This window comes from Ambystoma mexicanum, chromosome 5q, assembly GCF_040938575.1.
Source record: "Ambystoma mexicanum isolate Mex_15411 chromosome 5q, UKY_AmexF1_1, whole genome shotgun sequence".
Classification (NCBI taxonomy): Eukaryota; Metazoa; Chordata; class Amphibia; order Caudata; family Ambystomatidae; genus Ambystoma; species Ambystoma mexicanum.
Window position 1 is genome coordinate 630,515,761 of NC_090933.1, and position 22,176 is coordinate 630,537,936.

Consider the following 22,176-nt stretch of genomic DNA (forward strand, 5'->3'; position numbering starts at 1 on the left):
AACTGAGGTTCTGCCTCGACTTCTGCAATCCGAATCAGGAAATAATCTCTGATAACTATCCTCTACCCAAAATCTCTGAATGTGGGTACATTCTTGGTAAAGCACACCATTTTATGTATCTACACATGCACAGTGTGCATCATCAAATCCAGTTTCACAAAGACTCAAAGCATATTAACAGCGTTTATAGCTTCTTTGGGTGTCTTCCAATTCCATACACTTAATTCCGGTCTCTCTTCGGCCACCTCTGTCTTCCAAAGAACAATACACTAATTATTGGATGGATTTCAAATATTATTTATTTTCAAGCTGATATGTTGATCTACGGTGAGTCTGAATAAGAGCACAGTGACGTTCTGCAGCAAGTACTAAAACGTAAGAGAACAAACGAATTGAGGTGGTCCAAGGAGAAATGCAAGTCCTTGCAAACTCAGAGGAACTTTCTGAGATACACGATTTCAGGGGAGGGAGTCAAGCCAAAACATGACCCTTTGGAGGCCAATAGGAATGCTTCAAGGTCATTGGACGCAGATCAACTTATATAGTTTCTGGGATTGACAGAATACTACGCCCAAGTTAATTGAAAACTTCTCCACTCACACAGAGCAGATGGCGTGGTGCTTAAAAAGGAAATTAATTTGTTTGGACTGCAGACATACAACAACCCTTGCAAAACATCAAAGTAAGCTATGTAAATGCTTGTGTCTACCGTCTTTTGACCCAGAATTAAACACTTGTATTAAAGTCCATGCCAGTGCTTACGGCACTGGAGACACTTCAACACAGATAACCGATGCTCAAGTGAGAATCACTTCATACACATCCAAAACATTACCTTCTTCAGAAAGAAATACTCTGTCATAGAAAAGAAGATGCTTGCATGTGCTTGGACGACAGCCTATTTCCAATCCTATTCAGGAGCAAGGAAATTCAAGTTGAAACGGGATAACAAACTATTGGTCCATATACTTAGCCAAGGAACTTCCCAGCCAGTCATGCCTAGATTAGCCAGGTTGGCAGCAAAGCTTCTGTAATGCACATTTCAAATGGAACACATTCCTGGCAAACTCAAAAAAGTAGCTGATTTTCTGTCCAAGTTGCCATTCATCAACCATAAAGAAGTAGACTTCTTGGACAATGAGTGCATAATGTTCTCCTTAGAAGTTGTTGAAATGGAAAGAAAAGGAGCTACCTATAAAGAGAAATGGACCAACCACACATGTCAAGATGAGTCCACCAAACTGTTGGCAAAATACTTTTTTAATGGTGTCTGACAGTATGAAGCTTACCTGTGAACCTGCAGCCATATTGGAAGATCGCTAGTGAACTCAGTCGCGAAGATGATTAAGAAATTATGTTTTTCTACCGCTTGCGAGCTTGAGAAATGAGTTCATTGATAGAGCACAAGGACATATAGGAATCACATTACCAAACATCACTAAGACATATGATGGCCTGGTATGGAAACAGAGGTTCAAAATCGAATAGACACCTGCACTGCCTGCCTCTAAGCAAATGACATTTGCATTTGTGGGATGCAGTAATGGTACAGATGTCCATTCCTGAAATATTATGGGACACACGGGATGTGGACTGTATTGGTCCACTTGATCATATGCATGATGAAGACAACTAGGGAGTTGCAGTCATTGATTCCTTATCCAGGTGTACAGCATTGCACTTTAACAATCATATTATGCCTGCAATTACAAGTCAGAGCTATTAGAAATATTCTTAAGAGATGGTTATCCACCTGAGCTTATCACAGGCAAATGACATTCCACTGGATGACAAAATATCTACGAAGCAAAGGCATCAAACATAACATAACTCTCCCTTATCTCCCAATGGTCAACTGGAAAGAACTAATAGGTACATCAAAGAAAATGTACAACTACTCATTGCTTCAGGGTTGGAAGGCAGGGAGACTGCACTCAAGGCTATTGCTGCTCACCACATGACTCCCAGTACTGTTATGGGATCTTATGAGAGGCATGAAAGGGCAATCAGAGTTGTTTCTGCAGTAGATGTAGACACAATAGACCCAAGGGACATTGATGTGAGCAAGATAAAGTGCAAAGCTAACTGGAAGCAAGATGCCACGAGGATCAACTATGATAAAAAGCATGCTGTAAAATCTCCTGTACAAGAGAGACAGAGGGATGGTCAAATTATCAGCCAAGGGCAAAGAAATCGTAACAAAATACAGTCCACCACAATTAGTGACCAGAGTTGATGAAAATCACATTGAAGTTAAAAATTACATACAATTGAACCTTCGAGGGTGGTCATATATGGAAAGGACAAAGGTTCCAACTCTCCAGTGACCAATGAGTTTGGAGAGGAGCCACATTTGCACGCTCCTTCAGAGGCCATGAATGATTCTGTGAAAAGTAACTTTGATGGCACAGTTGATCATTCATTCCTGAGAAATCCAGCTGGACAGAAAGTGCAATCTAACGAGCAATTGTACACCACCAAAAGTGCTGCCAATGTTAAACAACAGAAAGCAACCAGGCATGTCATTGAACTTCCTCAGATGCCCAGAAGAGAAAAGCACCTGCCAAATAGACTCAATGGCTAAAGGTTATACAAGAGGCGAGCCCCTCTCTATTTGTCTCGCTCTCTATATTTCTCTCATTCTCTTTCTCTCTCTCTTTTTTTCTGGCTGTTTCAAACGGTCTTTATTCACCCCACAATTTAGGCCATATCAATCTTAAGCGCAATCCCTCAATCGTCTAACTCATAAGTGTGTTGCCATCTTGGATGTTGTGAGCCCAAGCAAATTGGCTGTTCTGATTACTTTGCAGTTAACATTTGCTTTAATATTTCAATTAGAATTACATTTGCCATGTTGACTGATGCTAATTGATGCCTGTGCAGCTGACCAACTTGCTACATTACATCTGGTATTCCGATAATTAAACATCTGAAAATTCGGCTATTTGATGTCAAGGGTCTGGAAAAAAATGGTGGTTCTGCTACACATCCATTTCTGTCCTCCCTTTGTGCCTCTCATATATGCTAAAAATGTTTTTAACCTCTCAAATGTCTTCTGCTTTGAATCGCCCGTGGGAGGTTTTCAAAGTAATTGATAAAATTGCTATACGTGTTTCCGATGTAACTGTTCAATTATCCCCAGCATTAGCAGATTCATTTAATGCTTATTTTACTGAAATGATCGAAATAATTGAAACTTAGATTTGATCAAATTGCCTAATTGTTTACTCATGTCTCACAGAGTCTCTTCTCCAGTCTCCCTGATGTGGGATTCTTCAGTGAGACGTCAGTGAGACGTTTGTTGTTTTCTTCTCTGATTATATTATCTTATTATGTTGAATAATCTATTGCTTCATTCCCTTTGGAATCTATGCTCGACACAATTTCTCTTTTATGGCTTCTTTTGATTTATATGTGCCTCAGACAAGATGTTTTTCCTGAAGCTTTAAGAAAAGAGCAGATTCTCCCCCTTCTGGAAAAAAGCCTGCCTTAGGTTCCTCTATCAAAGTCAATTAAAGACAGTTTTGGGGAAAATGTTAGAGAAATGCGAAGCAGATCAGCTTTCCATCACTTTTATCAGAATGGGTTATTGCAGAGCTATCAATATGGGTTCCCACGCGGGTGCAGCACTGAGACACTTATTGCAGATTGTGGATGATGCTCAGTGGTGTCTGGATTCCAATGAGGCCTGTTTAATTGTGCTGCTGGATCTCTCAGCTCTCTGTGACAGGGTTGATTCTGAGTTTTTCCTGATGGATGGGTTGCACTGAGTTAGTCCTGGCCTTGTTCACCTCCTTCCTGTGTAATACATCACAGTTTGTGCAGCTGGGCTTGGCAAGGTCAGGCTGCCTTCCCATGTATTGTGGGGTACCCCGGAGTTTCATCCTGACTCCAATGTTATAGACAATTTTTGGGGCTGAAAGGATAGCTCAGGATAGCTCAGGGGCGACACGTTTGTCTTGGAAGCAAGACAACGCATAGCAACACAGGTTTGAATCCTGGCCCCGCACTCGCATAGCAACACAGGTTTGAATCCTGGCCCCGCACTCGGAAACCGGTCCCCGGTATTAAGCACATTATAAAAGAACAATTATAATATTATTTAATAAATATATGGAACCTCTGGGGTGATGTGATGGTCGGGTCAGGTCCGAGGCTTACCAATATGGAGATGACATCAAGCATTATCTAAGGATGTCGTCATTAGCTGACTTGCTCCGCCTTCAATGATTGTGGTGCTGCTATCAAGGACTGGATGTCTTTCAACTCTTTAAGACGCAATCCTCTTAAAGCTGAATTCTTGTTGGTTTCTACTTCCTTTTCACATGTCTGCTGCAAAATATCTGGATATTTTTCTGGATTCAAATACCTAAGTTAATTTCTCTTGATGGGCTTGGACTGTCATCCTTGTACCCTTTATAAGATCTGCTGCATCACTTACATGCACTGGTGTTATGTAAGCCTGCATATTAAGCTGCTAAGCTTTGTATGTCTGGGGGTACTAAAATCACCTGGAGACAAGAAATCTTGAGACATTCTAATATCAGGTTCAAAAAGCTTTGGTTTTCTTCTCAAACATTTACTGCTGCACCTTGTGCTTGTTCTTTTCTACCGCATTCTGTCTCTCTTCTTCCGACTCTTTGATTCATTTGTAAAGCTTTGAAAACATATTTGAATTCTTCTGCGCATCTTTAAAATTGCTTTGCTTTCAGTATTTAACAATTTATTTAAGGCTGTATATGTTTTGAAGTCTTACAGCATGCTAGTACACTAGGGTGAGGCTGTGCTTTATACATATGACAGATAAATATATAATACATAAGACTTAAGCTATCACTTGTCTATCCTAATCTTCCTATCCTTTCCTGAAAATATTTTGTAACTTATTTTTTCCCAACTCCCACCTTTTCAAACTTTAAACCATGTAAGGCACTCCAAGACCCTCTGTAGGGCCAGAGCTAAACAAACATTCAAATAATAAATAAACAAGCAGGAGGTTCAGGTGACACATATATGCCCTGAATGTTATGGGGAAGTCAAAACTAAAGCAATGCAACAGGGGTCAAGCCCCCAGACTCTGGACTGGCCAAGCCCCCCACTGCTTGTCCCTAAACCCAAACCAGTGAGCGAAGTGTGTGAAAAGAAGAAGTGGAACTATGTTCCCCACTAGCCTGCCCCTGCACCCTACAAACCCCATCACCACACTCCCACCCACACACTATACAAACCCCCAAACACATGCGACTGCTGCTTGAGGAAACGTTCAGTGCAGTGAACTTAAAGTACAAGTTGCAACTTCTTCAAACACTTATTTGAAAATGAAACCATTTCGGAACGGTTTCTTTTGAAAATAAAAGTATAGGAACAGTAAAACTAAATTTAAAAAGTAGAGGAGCACCGCTCCCAGCGGCTCCCTTCCACTTCCACCACTGACCCAAACCAAAGATCAGGTTGAAAGGCACACCCCAGGCACACACAAGATAGGAGGCAGAGCCTCCACAGTCGACGACACTGTGCCCAAGGAGGTGGATGCAAAATTAACATCATACCCCTTAACCCATCATTGCCTATGGCCAGTGACGCAGCCATACCCTCCAAATATTGTAGTATGCCATGTATTCTACTTTTTGTTACCAGTGAAACGTAGCTCACAAGTTACAGAACCACGAATGTGTTAAGGGACAATTCAGCCTGTGGTGTGCGAGGTACAAATCATGAAATGTGAATATTATTATATATGAAGGAACACTGTATTATTTTTATATCCAAGAAAAACAAGTACCAATTGGTTAGAGTGATTTTACCAAATCTAATAGGCGAAGGCAGTCTGTAAGCACATGGTTTATGTCGTAAAGTTTGGATTTCTTTAGACATTGCTCCCTCCTAGCCACTTCCCAACTCTTCTTGCCAGCTGCTGTAACACTCATCAGAGCACTAAAATTGTCTTCTTACTGTAGGGTAGGCAAGGTATCACATGTATGACACTGACACAATGGGTAAAATTTGTAAAATCTTTATTGAAGTTGCTGGGGCTGGAGAAACTCCTAATTTGCCCAATAACTAAGATGGGAGTAGTCTAATCCACGAGTCAAGATTAGTACCACAGGCTTTGCCTCGCATCCCCAACTCTGCCGTTCACTCGGGAGGGTCGCTGGTGTCCTTGAAACACAATGCAGCCTTCAGATGTGGGATCTGGCCTTCTGCACGTGTCTGTCCCGGCCTGCCGGAGGCAACAATCTCCAGTAGGGAACTCTTGGGGTGTTCGACCCGCTGCTCTCATCCCTTGGTCCGTTGCTGTGCTCCATTAGGTTTGCCTTCATCCCAGAAGTTTTGCTCGTACTCGTGTTCCGCCTTGCTCAGAGTGTGTCTCTAGATTCTGCCTTTTATATGGGTGAGGAGAGCTAATTGGTATCAGGTGTATGCACTTAGAATAAAGGCCTGACTTTGCCTGACCCGATTAGCGGGACATGTCTAGTACGATGGGTGAATGTTAATGTTATTACTCTCAGTCACCCTCTTCCTTGGCCCAGTGTTTGTGTAAAAAGGGGACGGGAGTTGGCACCACAGAGAATCCAAACAAATAGGATGGGTTAGATAAACGAAATAGGGGGGAATACTGTGTCTCACCATCAGCTGCCTCACACCCACTCCCCAAAGACCCCTCACGCAGGTGATCCTCCCGCACTGGCCGTCCCCCAGGTACTGCATCCAAAAGTGATGGCCATGCCCTGGCCACCTAGATGACAAGTGGGCTAGTGGGCGAGACACCCTTTGTTTTCTCACATACCCTTCCCCTATGTAAGGTGCATAGGTTTGTTCATCTCCGAAGTCCTCTAATCTGAGGGCTCTGGAGAGGACAAGTGGAAATACTATCCAGGGACTCTTGCATATCCACAGACTTTCTTTTTGGCTGTGCTGGTAGGAGCTGTATGTTAACTGTAGTTCCCTTTGAGTAGCCTATGAACTGCGATTGTGGGGTTTTGATACACATAACTGTCTTATGAGGGTCTGTTTCCACCCATTTCCATACCAGGGAGGTTTGGGAATAGAAATCAAATTGCTACCGATCTTGAGGTGTAAATTCTCTTGGTGGAAAAGGAGGTTTCTAGATCTTCCTTTTGTTGTTCCCATTCCTCGCCTCTTAGCCATCCTATTTCCATGTGCTCCTCCTTTTGTTTTTTGGGACAATGCTGGGCCAAATGACCTGTCTCCCTATGTGAAAAGCAGATGGGTGGTGATGGTTTAATCCCTCTGGGTTCTTCTCTCCTTTGCTCTTCCTTACCCTTAATGTCGTTTTGTTTTATTTCTACCCTCTCTTTGGGGTCCACTCTCAGGTTTTAGAGAGTCCTCCTCATTCTAATGTCAGGTTTTGAGAATGGTAGGTTGGTTTTTCATCTTTTCTATCTTCATTTGTATACAAGGAATGGAAATGTTTTACTGCATCTGAATGATTTTGGGCAGTCTCTATAACCATGCTAAGGGTGGGCCGATTTAATTGCAATACAGCTTTATGTAGTAAAGGAGGTAACGAGTTGGTAAACTGTTCCAAGATAATAATTTCTACTAATTCCTCCAGAGTTTTATTGCCGACCCACAGGGAGACAGTGTTTTTAATTTGTTCCCCTATTTCCAGGGAGGGTCTCACCAGGGTTTAATCTGATGGGCCTTAGTTTTTGTTTATAAAAATTACTGGTCTGGCCTACTCTTTTAAGAAGGCCTTCCTTGAGGGATATGAAGGTAGGTCCCAAAGCTAGATTAAGTAACTGATAAGCAGTTTGTAGCTTTCCTTTTAATAAAGGTCCCAGGTAGAATGTCTTTAAGTTTTCTCCCCATCCCAGCTGTTCAGCTAATTGCTCAAAATTCAAAAATAAATTCCCTAGGCCTTCTCCTTCCTGGTAGAGTTGTAATTTCCCTTGAGGTAATAGGGGTCTGGCTTGTAATTCAACCAACTTTGTCAAATTTTCTTGAAGGCGGGTTTCAGCCTGAATCTGATGGGCAGCTAGTTGAGCCATGACTGCTTCAATGTCGTCCATATTTTCAGGAGGGGTAAGGGTTCCCTCTGTTAGGTTTTCGGACTCGGAGAAGAATAGGGTCTCAACCACTTCAGAGAAGGTTTCAAAGTCGCCTGACCCTTCCGAGCTTGATCTTGATGAAGGGAGTTTGTCCCCGGAAAAAAAAGGTTTGAGAAAAGGTGGGTTTAAGGCACTAGGTCTAATGAATATATGGGAGGGTTTTATTTTTAAGACTGTTCCGTCCCACTGTTGTATTTGATAATGAGCCATTGGTAGGGTGTCTAATAGCACCTGGGTTTTGAAAAACAAATCCTGTTGGTTAACTGGGATTTAAAGTTGTGAGAATAAAGTCTCCTTAATGGTGGATATTCAATCAGAATCAAGGACTTCAATTATCCTATTGACACCATACATAGGGGAGGCATGGTATCACAAGTATGCCACTGACACAATGGGTACAATTTGTAAAACCTTTATTGAAATTGTTAGGGCTGGAGAAACTCCTACTATGTCCTATAGCTAAGATGGGAGGAGTCTCAACCATCAAACGATCAACAAAAACAGTCCTAGTGGAGTCCGTAAAATCAAAATGGCCAATGCTAACATAACCTAATGCCTGCCCTATCTCTTGTACAAAAAAGTGTATAAAGGAGAAATGATGCAAAGGAAAAATCAGTGTTCAAAAGAAAAATGTGGTTGAATCAGCTGTCCTCCCCACATTAGACCTCACAGAGTAAGGTTGTCCCTGTAGACAGGATGACACACTCTGGCTTGGTTTTTAACACAATAAACAGTTCCAAAACGTGGATCGAGGTCCGCCTGGCCTTCCACGTTAAAGTCTCTTTTCCTGACTTCCAAATGATGTTTCAACATAAAGTTCACATAGGTCCCCCTCTGTCGGGCTCAGACCCTTCACAACAAAGTTCACGTAGGGCCCCCTCTGTCGGGCTCAGACCTCTCACAACAAAGTGGGCTCAAACCTTTCACGGCAAAGTTCAACAGAAACCTGAAAGGAGGATCCCTTACCCAAGTGTATTACACTTCAGGTCTCCCTCTGTTGGGCTCAGACCACTTTCAGATGTCGAAGACTTTCGAATGTAGGTGGCTTTCTTTATAGACCACTACAGGCCCACTTTGACTCAAAGTTCACGGTTTAACTTTCACTCGCACCTTCTCAAGGAGTTAATCTTGCTTACTTCACTTTCGCTGTTCATTTGCTTTATCGCTTCAAACAATGTACCTTTCACAGAGAATTTCGAGTGGGCTACTTCCTTTCACCGGACCACTCTGTTACTTAATATCACTGACTTCACAGTTGTCCTTACTCCGAAGTTCATTCACAGGTCTGCCTTTCTTCACGTCTAATCCACATGCATGCAGCCTTCACTTGCAATATAATATTGCTATTTCAATTTTTAACACACACCGGTCTCTCAGGTCGCTTGCCAACTACTAGCGTTTCTTTCTTGGTTGTACGATTTCCAATTCACAAGTCAAGGTTAGTACCACAGGCTGGGCCTCGCCTCCCTAACCCTGCGTTCAACCAGGAGGTTTGCTGGTGTCCTTGAAACACAATGCAGCCTTCTGATGTGGGATCTGGCCTTCTTCACGTGTCTTTCGCAGCCTGCCAGAGGCAGCAATCTCCCATAGGGAACTCTTGGGCTTTTCGACCCGCTGCTCTTGCCCCTTGGTCCATGGTTCTGCTCCAGTAGGTTTGCTTTCGTCCCGGAAGTTCAGCTCGTACTTGTGTTCCGCCTTGCACAGAGTGTGTCTCTAGGTTCTGCCTTTTATTCGTGTGGCGAGAGCTAATTGGTATCATGTGTATGCACTTAAAATAAAGTGTCTGACTTTGCCTTACCTGATTAATGGGACATGTCCAGTACAAGGTTCGAAAGTTAATGTTGTTACTTTCAGGGGGGAATACCGCGTCTCACCATCTGGCTGCCTCATCCCCACTCCTCAAAGACCCCTCAGCCAAGTGATCCTCCCGCACTAGTCCACCCGCAGGAACTGGATCCAAAAGCGATGGCTGTGTCCTGGCCACCTGGATGACAAGTCCCCGAGGACTAGCGGGCGAGCCACCCTTTGGTTTCTCACATTCCTCTTGCTAGGTCCACCTTCCCCAGTCTCTTTTTCTACTTCTGTGTCTTGCTTGTGTCTTGCTTGAAAACGGACCCCTACATAATATGGTCACAAGTGGCCCTTTCCAATAATGTCATCACAGAAACTGACCTCTCCTCCAGATGTCCATCAACATCTTCTTTATTACCATGATCAGTACCAACTCCTGGCGTCCAATGGGGGTCTTCCCTTTCCATTCTCCAGATCTCTCTCTCTCTACACCAACTGCTTATATTTTCTATTAAAATCAGTCAGCATAATCCCTTTTTAAAGAGCTCTGCGCCCCCACCGACCCCACCTGTACATACTTTGGGCCTCCTTATGAAGGCCCACCCCACACTCCGAAGACCACTGATCTATATCAAGTTAGACTGAGCAACAGGGAATTGATAATATCATGCTTTCCCCATTCCAGCAGACACCCTCTATGCCTAGGAAGACAGAACAGCAGGGTATTGATAATACCACGCTCTCCCTGCTCCTAAAAAAGGTGATGTTTGGAATTCCTTTGCACTGGGTTCTGTGGACATTAAATTGAATACAGTGTCTTTACTCAGCTCTTGCAGTGATGAACTGAAAATATATAAGAGCAGTGAAATGAGCTCCCACCAATCCTCAAACAGAGGTCATTCTTTCATTCAGGAAGCAAATACAGTAGTTGACACTGCCCATTTAGAGAAACAGACTGCTGGAGAAAATGTAGCATATAAATAATTTTTCCCTAAAACCTGCCACTGAGCTATTCTCAGACATCGTTTTATTTTAATTTGATTTTTTTTTATTTTTGTGGTGGAAAGAATACACAATATCTAATATAAAGATCGCATAGCATGGTAAAAAGTAAGAGATAGAAAAACAGCTAAAACATGATATCAAAGATTGTGCACTATAACAATGCTCGCATCCAGTACTGTCAAAATTCATGTTTAAGGAATTCAAGTACCCCAGGAGAGCCATGACCAATGAATTTGAATGGCCATTCCTATTAAAGACCTTAAAGCTTAATTATCCACAAAATCAGCTTTATATATAGTTTTGACAATTAATAGATACCCCACATAGCAACATGGAATGAGCAACACATGTATTACTGTTGTGTTTGCAGTGGTTATAGATAGGGCAGTGTGTTATGGGCCCCGTGTTTAGACATAGTATATGAGATAACGCTTAGCGTGAGATGCAAGAAGGGATCTGAAAAAGGTGGAAAATTGAGTCCGAGAGGTATTGTGGCAGAAGAGAGGTCAACGAGTCGCCATGGCAAGAGTGCTGCCCAATTACATTTTAACGCCTAGTACACAATGAACAGAATAAAAGACCTGATGTGCAGCTCAGTTTAGCTCAGTCCCAAGGCAAATACCTTTTCCATTCCCCAAGAGAGAAGCCAAGGTCAGAGGCACCCGTGTTGCACAGTTAGACGTTAATTGTATCCAGCTGCAGAACCTTCAGACGATGAGAATGGAATGTTAGCTGTGGGGAGGGCAAGTAGGGATGCGCCCTTTGAAGAACAAATTCATGGAATAGGGCACAAGGTTTTCAGATGTCAATAGACCAGGCGAAGATTTAGAGCACTACCGCCCTCACCCAAGAAGTGGTCATCCCATTTGAATTACATTTAGATGCGTAACCAGAGCAAATAAATCCTTGAAATTCAGAGTCAAGAGTGGTGCCCTGGTCACGTCATTGCTGGGCACTTGGGGTTTGAAGGAGACAAGCGGAGAGTCGTGCCCGGAACGTTCCATTATTTGGGATAGGAGGAGTGGAGGTGATGCCAGTAAATTCAGGACAAGGTTGGGGGTGCAGCGTCTGGTATAATGAGAAGGCCCATTATCTTACCAAAGCAGAGTTGGCCTCGCCAAACTTACTTTGAATGTGTCTGGGGCAGATGGGTGCACATCACATGACAGTATCGATTTATTAGTGTATCAATATACCTGTTAACCAATCATGTACCTGGATTCAATAGTGGCAATGTAGTGGGCCACGTGGAAAGGGAAATGGGTTTAGATAAGGTGTGGCCAATCGGTCCAGGGAATATAGGAGGGTATTAGCAGGTTCAATAGGTGGTAGTCAATGAGGGTGGTGGAATGACATTGTGACCTATGTATGCTAATGAGCAGTTTTTCACTATATATCCAGAAACTTCTTTGTGTGTGACGAGCTCTGTGTCAGTTCGGTTCTACGGGACCGTCTGAGACCTTTGCATATAATTAAACCCTGTTTTTCCTTGCAAAACAGTGCAGTGGTTGTTTGGCCTTTTGGATAATTTTAACATATGGGTTTTGGGTCATGCCCACTTGATGTGATCCCAGACTTTCCAGGAGGTCAGGGGTGTCCCAGCTGCGCATCCAGGGTTGTGGTGCCCATCTGCATGACCAGTCCCCTGTGCACTACTTGAAGAGGTTCGCAGGCGCTGTTTTGCCAGAAGGCCTGCCTGCTCCTTGGAGCAGGGTGATGTACCCAGTTGTGCAGGTGAATTGATGAGGGCCCCATGTCGGAGAATGCACAAATGTAAGTTCACCTTTGTGGAAGAAAACAACAAGGGGAGAGTGCGTGTGGAGTGGGTTGATTGTGAGTGTGTGGATTGTAAAAGACCACATGGAAATGCATAGTGTTTTCTTTTATATACAGAGGTGGCCAGAGGGGTCTCCTCCATCGAGAGGAAAGGTGACATCATGGTGATATAGTGGGAGAAAAAGAGAAGAGAGAGGAAACAGGATCTCCTCCATTCCGAGGTAATTGCAGTGCTGCAAGTAGAGTAGAGGTCCAGTATATAAAGGACCTGGTATCCCTCCGCTCGGAAAAAGGGAGTGTGAGGAGGGGAAATTTCCTCATCACGAGGCAAGTGGACAGACGAAGGGTCTAAACCATTGTGTAAATAAGTGTGATTTTGTTGTGTAGGTCAATTACATGGCAGGCCTGCAATCCCTTCACTCAGCATAAGGGTGGTAAGGAGGTAAATTCTCTGACCTCAAAGAGGAGGCTGAGGAAGGTTATATAATTATGTTTAATGTATATTAAAAAAGATTTAAGTGCGTTTAAGGGGGGTTATGTAATTGCTGTAGTGTGGAGTGGCATTTGTTGAGTTGTGTTAAAAGAGGTGTGCTGTAATACGTGTGTGGTGAGAAGAAAGGGGAGGGGTAACTGGGAGTGCGAACAGTGTTGGGAGGATGGGGTAGATTGGCACCGCTGGATCGGTGTTTAGGAAAACAAAAAGTTATTACAAGTGCATAACCAGAAGTAACCATGAGTACCGTAACCCCACTCGAATACAGGTGTACCGCACTTACACAGTACCAGGAAACGATAGTTAAATGCCATTGCTCCTAAATTAGTGACTGGGCTGAGGGCTCTCCAAATACACACATGTTTGTGTGGCTCACATGCTGCTCCTTCACCACAGAAGGCATTTACCTTCAGAGGACATACTGGCAAATGTCAAAGGTTACCCCAAGCTAATAATTACTTAGTTATCCTCTTGAATTCGGCCTCCATCAATCTGAAACATATATGAGAAACCTGAAGGTACTCTCACAACCACTCCCCAGGGATCTTCTAGTCAGGTGGCCAGGGAAAGGCCACCACTTTTGGATCCCGATACTTGAGCCGGACAAGCGAGGGACGATCGCCTGGGTGGGGGGTCCTTGGGGAGTGGGGAGAGAGTGCCTGAGGGCGAGACATGGTATCTGTCAGGATTAGGGGTTAGCAGAGACACGGGCTGGTTTAAAATGCCTATTAAGCTACAGGATAGAAGGAATTGGGAAAAACTACAGTTCCCAGCAGCCTCAGTGTGCTGGGTTGTTCGGCACATGAGCGGGGAACCAGCCGTATGCAATTGAGCACTACTTATTAGCAGGCAATGGCGAAACACAGGTGTGGCTTATTTTGTTTCGTCAGTCGATGGGAAAGCAGACATGCCGCACGCCAAGGACCGCATGAATGGACGCAGAACAAAAACAGCGCCGTAGCGGTGTCAGGAGCAGCAGGACTGGCCGCTGAGAGTTTTGGTGATTCAGGACACGGAATCCAACGTCTGGGTAGTCCTCCGGCGCTCCGAGACATAAGATAAGTACAGCGGGGAGAGTGTGATTGTTATGTGAAGTACTTGAAACCCGTGCAGGGTAACTGCTACGCATTCTACGTCTGGGAAGTCCCGTGGGGCTCCCAGACATAAGATAAGTACGGGAGTCACAAGGACAGGAATGGGAGGTTTAAGCTGACGGGCATATGTATTTGTTATTTCTCAACCAGTGATCAAAGGAATAGTGGCTGTGGGCACAGGAAACCCTCATATGTGTCATTCCTAAAAGGACTATAGGAAGTCTCTCTAGTGAAGCTAACTAGTGGGGGCTCATTCTATGTTGTCTCTGTTGCTTACGCTGCCCAAAGGACCATATGTCATTGTATAATCATGTTGGGAGTAATCCCTATTATGTGTTTCATTCCGTTGCCTGCTATATGTGTCTATTATGAGTGTCAAGGGTAGTACATGTATCAAGGTGTGCTGCTTCATGCTAGATAGAATTTGGAGTTTCATGAGTAATCCAGAAAGTGCATTATTTGTATGATTATATGTTAGACAGGGTAGGGTTCTTTCCCGGTGCTTCCCCAGTTCTATCCACTGTAGGTGTTCCTTACCCTCTATCCGTTGTTCCTAACCTCCCCCATCCTATCCACTACCTCTCCCAAACCCCTCTTTCCCCCACTGGCTGCCACGTGGCGACCTGTTCTCTACAACCAGGCGCCTGTGCCAACCACAGTGGGAGGGTCATTCGGCTTCCGTGGTTCGGGGGAGAGTGTAGATCTCTCTTCCCTTCTACAAGTTGTGATAGTGACACTATCCCCCCTTTCATAACACTGACCTATCCTACCCATCCTCAGCCTTTACGGGTTATTTACAATCCCAACCCATAGTTCCCCATTCACCCCTTCCTAGTACAGAGACAAAGAAGAGGGGACTAGGAGTAATGCACACTTCCTACGTGAAACACCACTCTAGTACTGGGACGAAGAAGGGGTATATACAGGCATCCACTACTGAAGGTCATGCAAGTCCCAGTAATTGGGTTTGTTATGGTTAGGCAATACCAGCCAACAAAACACACCTGAGGCCCCTTAACAAGGATCAGGTATATAAAAGGTGGAGCCCAAATCAATGTGGAGAGAGAGAGAGCTGCCTTGGTGGAACTAGACCAGGAGCTCAAGAGACTGGCAAAGATCCCAGAGGACCTGCAGGACCCAGAGCGTGTGAGTCGCATGGTTGGTGCAGGACCAAGAGCCTGTGAAATTGAAGGAGGACAGCTGGAGCTGCCATACACCTGAAAACCAGAACGGCTGCAAGCCACAGCCGTTCCGATCATCCGCGTGTGCCAAGAAGTGCCCCGCGAGGAAGCAGAGTCAAGGTGGTCTGCATCCTGGCTGGCAAGAAGGTATACGAGAGCAGCAGGGACTGCCGCAGTGGAGACGCAAAGAGCCAGTGAGGGTCAGAGGACAAAGAACCACTGAGCGCACCAGGGAACCACAGGCAAGTAGCCATTCACAAAACACAGTAAATCTGAGCAATATTGAATACCGAACAGAACGGAAAGTACTGTTTGAATGAAATTATGCAATATTGAATGCCGAACTGAACAAGAAGTACTGTGTGAATGAAAATACGCAAGATTAAATGCAGAACGGAATGGAAAGTACTGTTGCATATGAAATACCAAACGAACAAAGGAAAATAAACAGACAAGGGATGTCAGACTGGGTGAAAGCAGCACTGTGAACAGAACAAAAGTAAATAGGTTGATAAACAAATGTGGAGAAGACTTGTATGTTTTTAGGAAAAGCAAAAGATGAATGTTACAAGAGTGTTGCAGCAATTAAAGAGAATATAAGTGTAGAAAGTCAGAAGCCCAAAACAGAAAAGGCTGTGAAGGAGTTAAACAAGGCTAAAGGGGAATTTATGGTTGTGCGACCTGTGATATGTGGACCATTGGGTCTGACAACTGCACCTAGACCTGGAAGTTCCCCACTGTGAAGTTCACAGACATTGCAAATCGAGTCAAGGAAAAGCACAGGGCTCCTGGTTGTGTGACCTGCGTAGGGTGGACCGTGTGGTCTAACAACTGTGCCTAGACCAGAGGGCCCTTAATGGTGACAAGCAAGAGACTTTGTGAAGGAACCACAGAGAAGTGGGAAATTAATGCTAAAGCAAGCCAGAAGGCAGGTCAAATGGTCCTATTATTTTCATACAAGGAACATTATGCAAATGCAAGTCATATGAGTACTACAGTGCATTCTCGAGGAAGGGAATCATGAGAACATAAAGAACTTAGAAACACTGTCTTTGGGAAGGGACCTCAAGACCCACTTTTGTGTGAACTTTGCTAGATTGAACTTAAGCACAGGAACCTCAAGATTTAGCAGAACATTGGAAAGGCAAGCAGCTATTTTAACTGTATTGAACTTGTGAAAGAACTTACACTGAAAACAGCTAAGTCTTTCGACGTACAGACACAGAATTCCCTTAGTTTGCTTTCGGAATGGAAATTGCCACAACAGTTATAGGGCAAGTTATGTGTTACACCATCCTATCCTTAATAAAGATTTTGATATTGAATTTTGCAACTGTTGTTTGTGTCATTTGTTGATACCATGCCTGTCTCATATATGGTGTTAGAGTGGGATACAGGTCAACCGATACAGATTGGAGGACCCTTAAATATGAAAAGCTAAGTGACAGAGCATCTAGTCCCATGGTAGCCACGAAAGGCTCCATCGGATTTTATATCTGTAGTAGCAGGAAAAAAACTATCCCTTCTGGGGAAAGAAGGCTCATTCCCACGGACTTAGTGATCATACTACCCACTGGAACCCATGTATGATTGCACATAAGTCAGTACTTGCCTTGAGGTTTGGGATAGATGTCCTGGCTGCCATTATTGACCCTGACTATCGGGGAGGCATAAACGTATCATTGCAGAATCATGGGAAAGATGTTTTTCAAGTCCAACCAGGGGATAGAATCGCCCAAGGGTTACTTGAGGGGGCAATTCTCCCCAGATTTGAGGAATAGACAGAGAAACAAAAGATTGACGGCATACTTTGGGTTTTGGGGAAGCGGATGAGAGACCTACCTTTTACCTAACCTCTAAACCTAGTGAAGAAGAGCCTGGCACCCTGTCTGACTTAGCCTTCACCCAGAGGAATGACCCTCTATTTGCCAAAGCCTTTTTACAGATAAAACCTGAGCCTGAGGGTCAGTGAAAAGGTCGACCCTTTTTCCTAAAACACGGGTTGCTGTATAGAGGGGACACTACCACAGAAGGCTTGACAAAAACACAGTTAATGGTTCCTAGGAGTCACAAGCAAGTGATACTTGAAATGATCCGCTCTCACCTAACAGGAGGACATCTAGGTCAAATTAAACCCAAGCCCACATAAGCAATACATTCTACTGGTCAGGGATTCATGCGGACATTAAGAACTTTGGCTAGGCCTGTGAGATATGTCAGCGAACAAGTACCCATTTATCACCACCAGCTCCATTAAATCCTTTACCCATTACTGTAATTCCTTTTTCACATATAGGGATGGATATTATTGTTCCCCTCGAGCCTTCTAAAATGGGTAATAAATATGTACTGGTCATAGTGGATTACGCCACCGGGTACCCTGAGGACTTCCCCTTGAGAACTAATACAGAACAGTAAATGTTTATTCATCTTCTCCCCTTCTTCTCCCGGGTTGGTTTTCCCAGAGAAATCTTAACAGATCAAGGTTCTAATTTTGTGAACAAACATATGGGAGAAGTTAAGGAATTATTGCATGTAACCAACTTGCACACATCTGTGTACCACCCCCAAACTGATGGTCTTGTGGGACGGTTTATTAAAACTCTCAAAATCATTCTACGAAAAAGTGTAGATCAGGATGGAAGAATTGGGACCAGATGATTCATTTGGCCTTATTTGCAATCAGGAAAATACCCCAGACCTCCACTAGGTTTTCTCCATTTGAACTGTTTTATGGGCGGGAACACCGGGATGTCTTAGACATGCCGACGGAAACCTGGGAGCAAAGGGAAGAGGCTCCAATACCACTCTCACAAATGGCGACCTGACTTAAAGAACATATGGCGGCCGTTAGATCCTTGATTCAAACTCATATGATTAAAGTCCAGGAACAACTGTCATGATGCCTACCCCTGGGGAACCAGACCAGGTCAAGCAACCCCGGAAGCAGGCATCAAGTATTTTGAGCAAGCCCAAAAACCCCTGCTAGGGGCTGTTTGGGTGCGGTCCTGGCGCCTATGGCGCCAGACTCATATGGAGAATCAGTCCTGCCGCCATAGGCGCCAGGCTCATAGAGTAGAACTTACCTGATGCAGACCATGTGGCAAGCTTACCTGATGCAGACCATGCTGCAGAGCTCCAAGCCAATGAGGCTTGGAAGGGACTATTTTACCTAGGGACTATTTTTTACTCGGGTGGGGCTGGGGAGGAATACTTACCTGGGACTACTTTGGAGGCTATTTAAACCACGCCCGAAGAGCAGCACACGCTTCACGTTATTCTGCAACCATCAGCGTAACGCTCACCGGGTCTGCAAGCCTGCATTCAGTCTTCTGCCACGCCTGCCTCGAGTCTGCAGCTCCCAGAAAAAGGGAGGAACAGAAGGAGAAGAGGTTAGAATAAGAGAAAAACCTTCGATCCTTACCTGAATTCCGGATCCACCACGCCTTGGAGCTGGAAGAAAGAAGCATTTTTGTCATGATCACTGCTTCCACTACTTCCAAGGAGCCAGGACCAGCCCAACGTCCTTGGAAGCAGGCCCCCAACCCTAATCCTAAGCACCAGCCGGTCCCCACTGGGACCTTTTGGACCTTGTCCTGGCGCCGGTGGCACCAGGCTCATCAAAACCATTGGTCCCGGCACTGGAAGCGCCGGGCTCATAATAGGTGTGAAGATGCTTGGGTGGACTTACCTGCAGCAGACCATGCTGCTTACTTACCAGCCACTTAGAAGCCATCTGAGAACAGGAACTACTTTCTTACCTGGGTGGGGCAGCTCCACTCTCTGGATACAGCACTGGAACTCTTCTGGAAACTGGAACTCTTTTCTTACCTAGGCGGGGCCGTGGAAGAAGACGCCTCATCACTCCAAGGCTATTTAAACCACACCCGATAGTTGAAGCGTGCTTCGCGTTATTCTGCATCTGCAGCAGAACGCTCACCGAGTCTGGTCCGGCCTTTCTTCTTCCGATCCTGGACCTGCAAGAATCCTACTTACCATTTCAGTATCCAGACATCATCAGCACCTGCAAAGAACAGAAACAACAGGTTAGCAAGGCGAACTTTACACGCAGTGCTTACTTACCTGATCCATCGGCGGCGGCCGTTTCTTCACGCCGGATCTCCACCTGCAAGAACAAAAGCATTGCCATACTTACCGGCATGCTGTGAATTCCGGATTTCTTCGTTCTGCATCGCCGCCTGTGAAGACAAAGTATCGTTAACAACTTACTGGCATTCCGCGGACTCCGGCCCTACAACCCAACACCTGAAAGGCAAAAGAAAAGACATTAAGCAGGTATTTACTTACATCCATCACGCTCATCGCAATAAAACGCCTGCGAATACTCCGGCGTCTCTTTAACACGAACTAAGCTGCAAGGAAAGAGACAGTTAGAGCGCTTGCCATACTTACGAACTTCCAGGCGCTTCACTCCATCTTTCATCTCAAGAGCCCTGCAATACATAAGGGAAAGGCATTATACAGAGTCTGCATAAACGTGCCACGCATGTAAAGACTATAAAGACAAAAGGTTTCCAGAAACTCACTGCTCGTGCAGATAACGACGGTAACCATCCTCTGAATTCAAGAGGCCTGTGTTTCACCAGTGAAGGAACTGGCAACGGCACCCTGCACCAGACGCAGATGGAGAGCCCAGCATTCACCTATATAAGGTGAGCACGTTGACCTGGGGGCTCTACGAAAAGGCTGGGAAAAGAGAGAGAGAGAGAGGGACATTCAACAACCCAGACCATTAACCCCCATATTCTTTCACCTGCAGAAACCTCACTCTTCGAGTCCGACACACAGTGCGAAGAGGTTCGACCCCAGAAGCCAATCGAGTCCTGCACATCACTTTTCGAGTCACAGATAGCTTCCTGCCAAGACCCGCGCCTCCGTGGGAATCAGGTGAGCATTACAGAACGCGAAGCCCACCACAAAACTCCTACCCAGGCGCAATGGAAACCTCAGACACTGATCAACTAGCCCAGTTGCTCTGGGAATTAAGAGCAGAAGTACATGCAGCTCGTCAGGAAACGAACTCTCTAAGAAGAGAACTGATACTTTCCAAGGAGCGAACAGAGGACCTTGCTATGGAGTTGTTACAAACGCAGGCAGGACAGACACCTTTGCCTGTTCCAGGAGGAAGTTATCCTTCTGCATCATCTTCAAATCCAGTGCAAATCAATCTGCCCGGTAATGTTCCCTTGGCTCCGCCCGAACGCTTTTCTGGTGATCCAAAGAAATTCGCAGTGTTCATCAATCAGTGCCGCCTACACTTCTTATGTCGACCAGCTGCATTCCCAACAGACCAGACCAAGGTGGCTTTCGTGCTTTCTTATCTCAGTGGCAGCGCTGCAGATTGGTCGATCCCTTTAGTCACCCAGGATGATCCGGTTTTACATGACTTTCAGGCCTTCCAGTCCAGCATGGAGAAACTGTTCGCAAGACATGCACAAGGGCAGGCCTTGGACAATGAGCTTCTCTCATTACGACAGGGTAATCAAGACCTCTTGACTTATATAGCCTCCTTCAATAGACTCATAGTGGAAACACAATGGCCCGAGGACAAGAGAATAACGCTTTTCTATAGAGGCCTGCGTGGAGAGCTCAAAGATGTGTTAGCGCAAGTTGTTAATCCTCCACAAGAATGTTCTGACTATATTGACTTAGTTGTCCAATTGGACCATAGACTACAGAACAGGAAGGCAGATCGTTCCAGATTTGATACCCGAGTGTTTTCTAAACCACAGACCTCGAATAAGGGAGCTGACACTGTGGAACCCATGCAAATAGGGGGCATGAAAGGACCTTTAACCCAGAAAGAGCGGGAAAGAAGAAGGCAGCTGCAATTATGCCTCTATTGCGGAAACTCAGGACACTTTCTTCGGGACTGTCCAGTGAAACCAGCTAAGAAGACTGTAGGAGCCGCGGATACCTGTACCACAAATTCTGAGCAGGGAAACGACCTCGCCCGACACGAGTAGAGGTCCTCTTGCCGAGCGTTAAGAGCTCTTTCCCGTGACCTCGCACTTCGTGATACCCATGGTCCTCATTAGTCCTGAACGTCCGGATCGTTTGCATGCAATTGAAGCTTACATTGACAGCGGAGCAATCGGTAACTATGTGGACCGTGAAATGGTATCAAGGATGAATCTACCCCTTGTCCCTAAGGCAGTGAAAGACGTCATCACTACTGTGGATGGCACGGAGATAGCCTCTGGACCAATAACGCATGCCACCCAAGAAGTGACGCTAGTGAGTCAAGATGGACACCGGGAGAGAATCGTGTTCGATGTAATCAAGGCCCCTCAGTTCCAGATCATTCTGGGAATCCCTTGGTTAGAGAAGCACAATCCTCAGATCGATTGGCGAGCAAAGACGGTTCAGTTTCCAGAGTGTTTTACCACTTGTTATCCTCGGCCTGATGTTTCACTGGCGGCAATCTCTTCTGAGGAGGTGCCCAAATTACCTCCCGAATACCAGGAATTCCAAGACGTCTTCCGAAAGGATCAAGCCAACACCCTGCCTCCTCATAGGTCTTACGACTGTCAAATAGATCTGATACCTGGAACAACTCCTCCTTGCAGCAGGATTTATGCCCTCACCGAGCCAGAGAACCTTCACCTCAGACAATACCTAGACCAATACCTAGCTAACGGGTTTATCCGTCCTTCAAAATCTCCAGCTTCATCGGCTTTGTTCTTCGTTCCGAAAAAGGAAGGAGACCTTAGGACTTGCATAGATTACCGCGCCCTGAATCA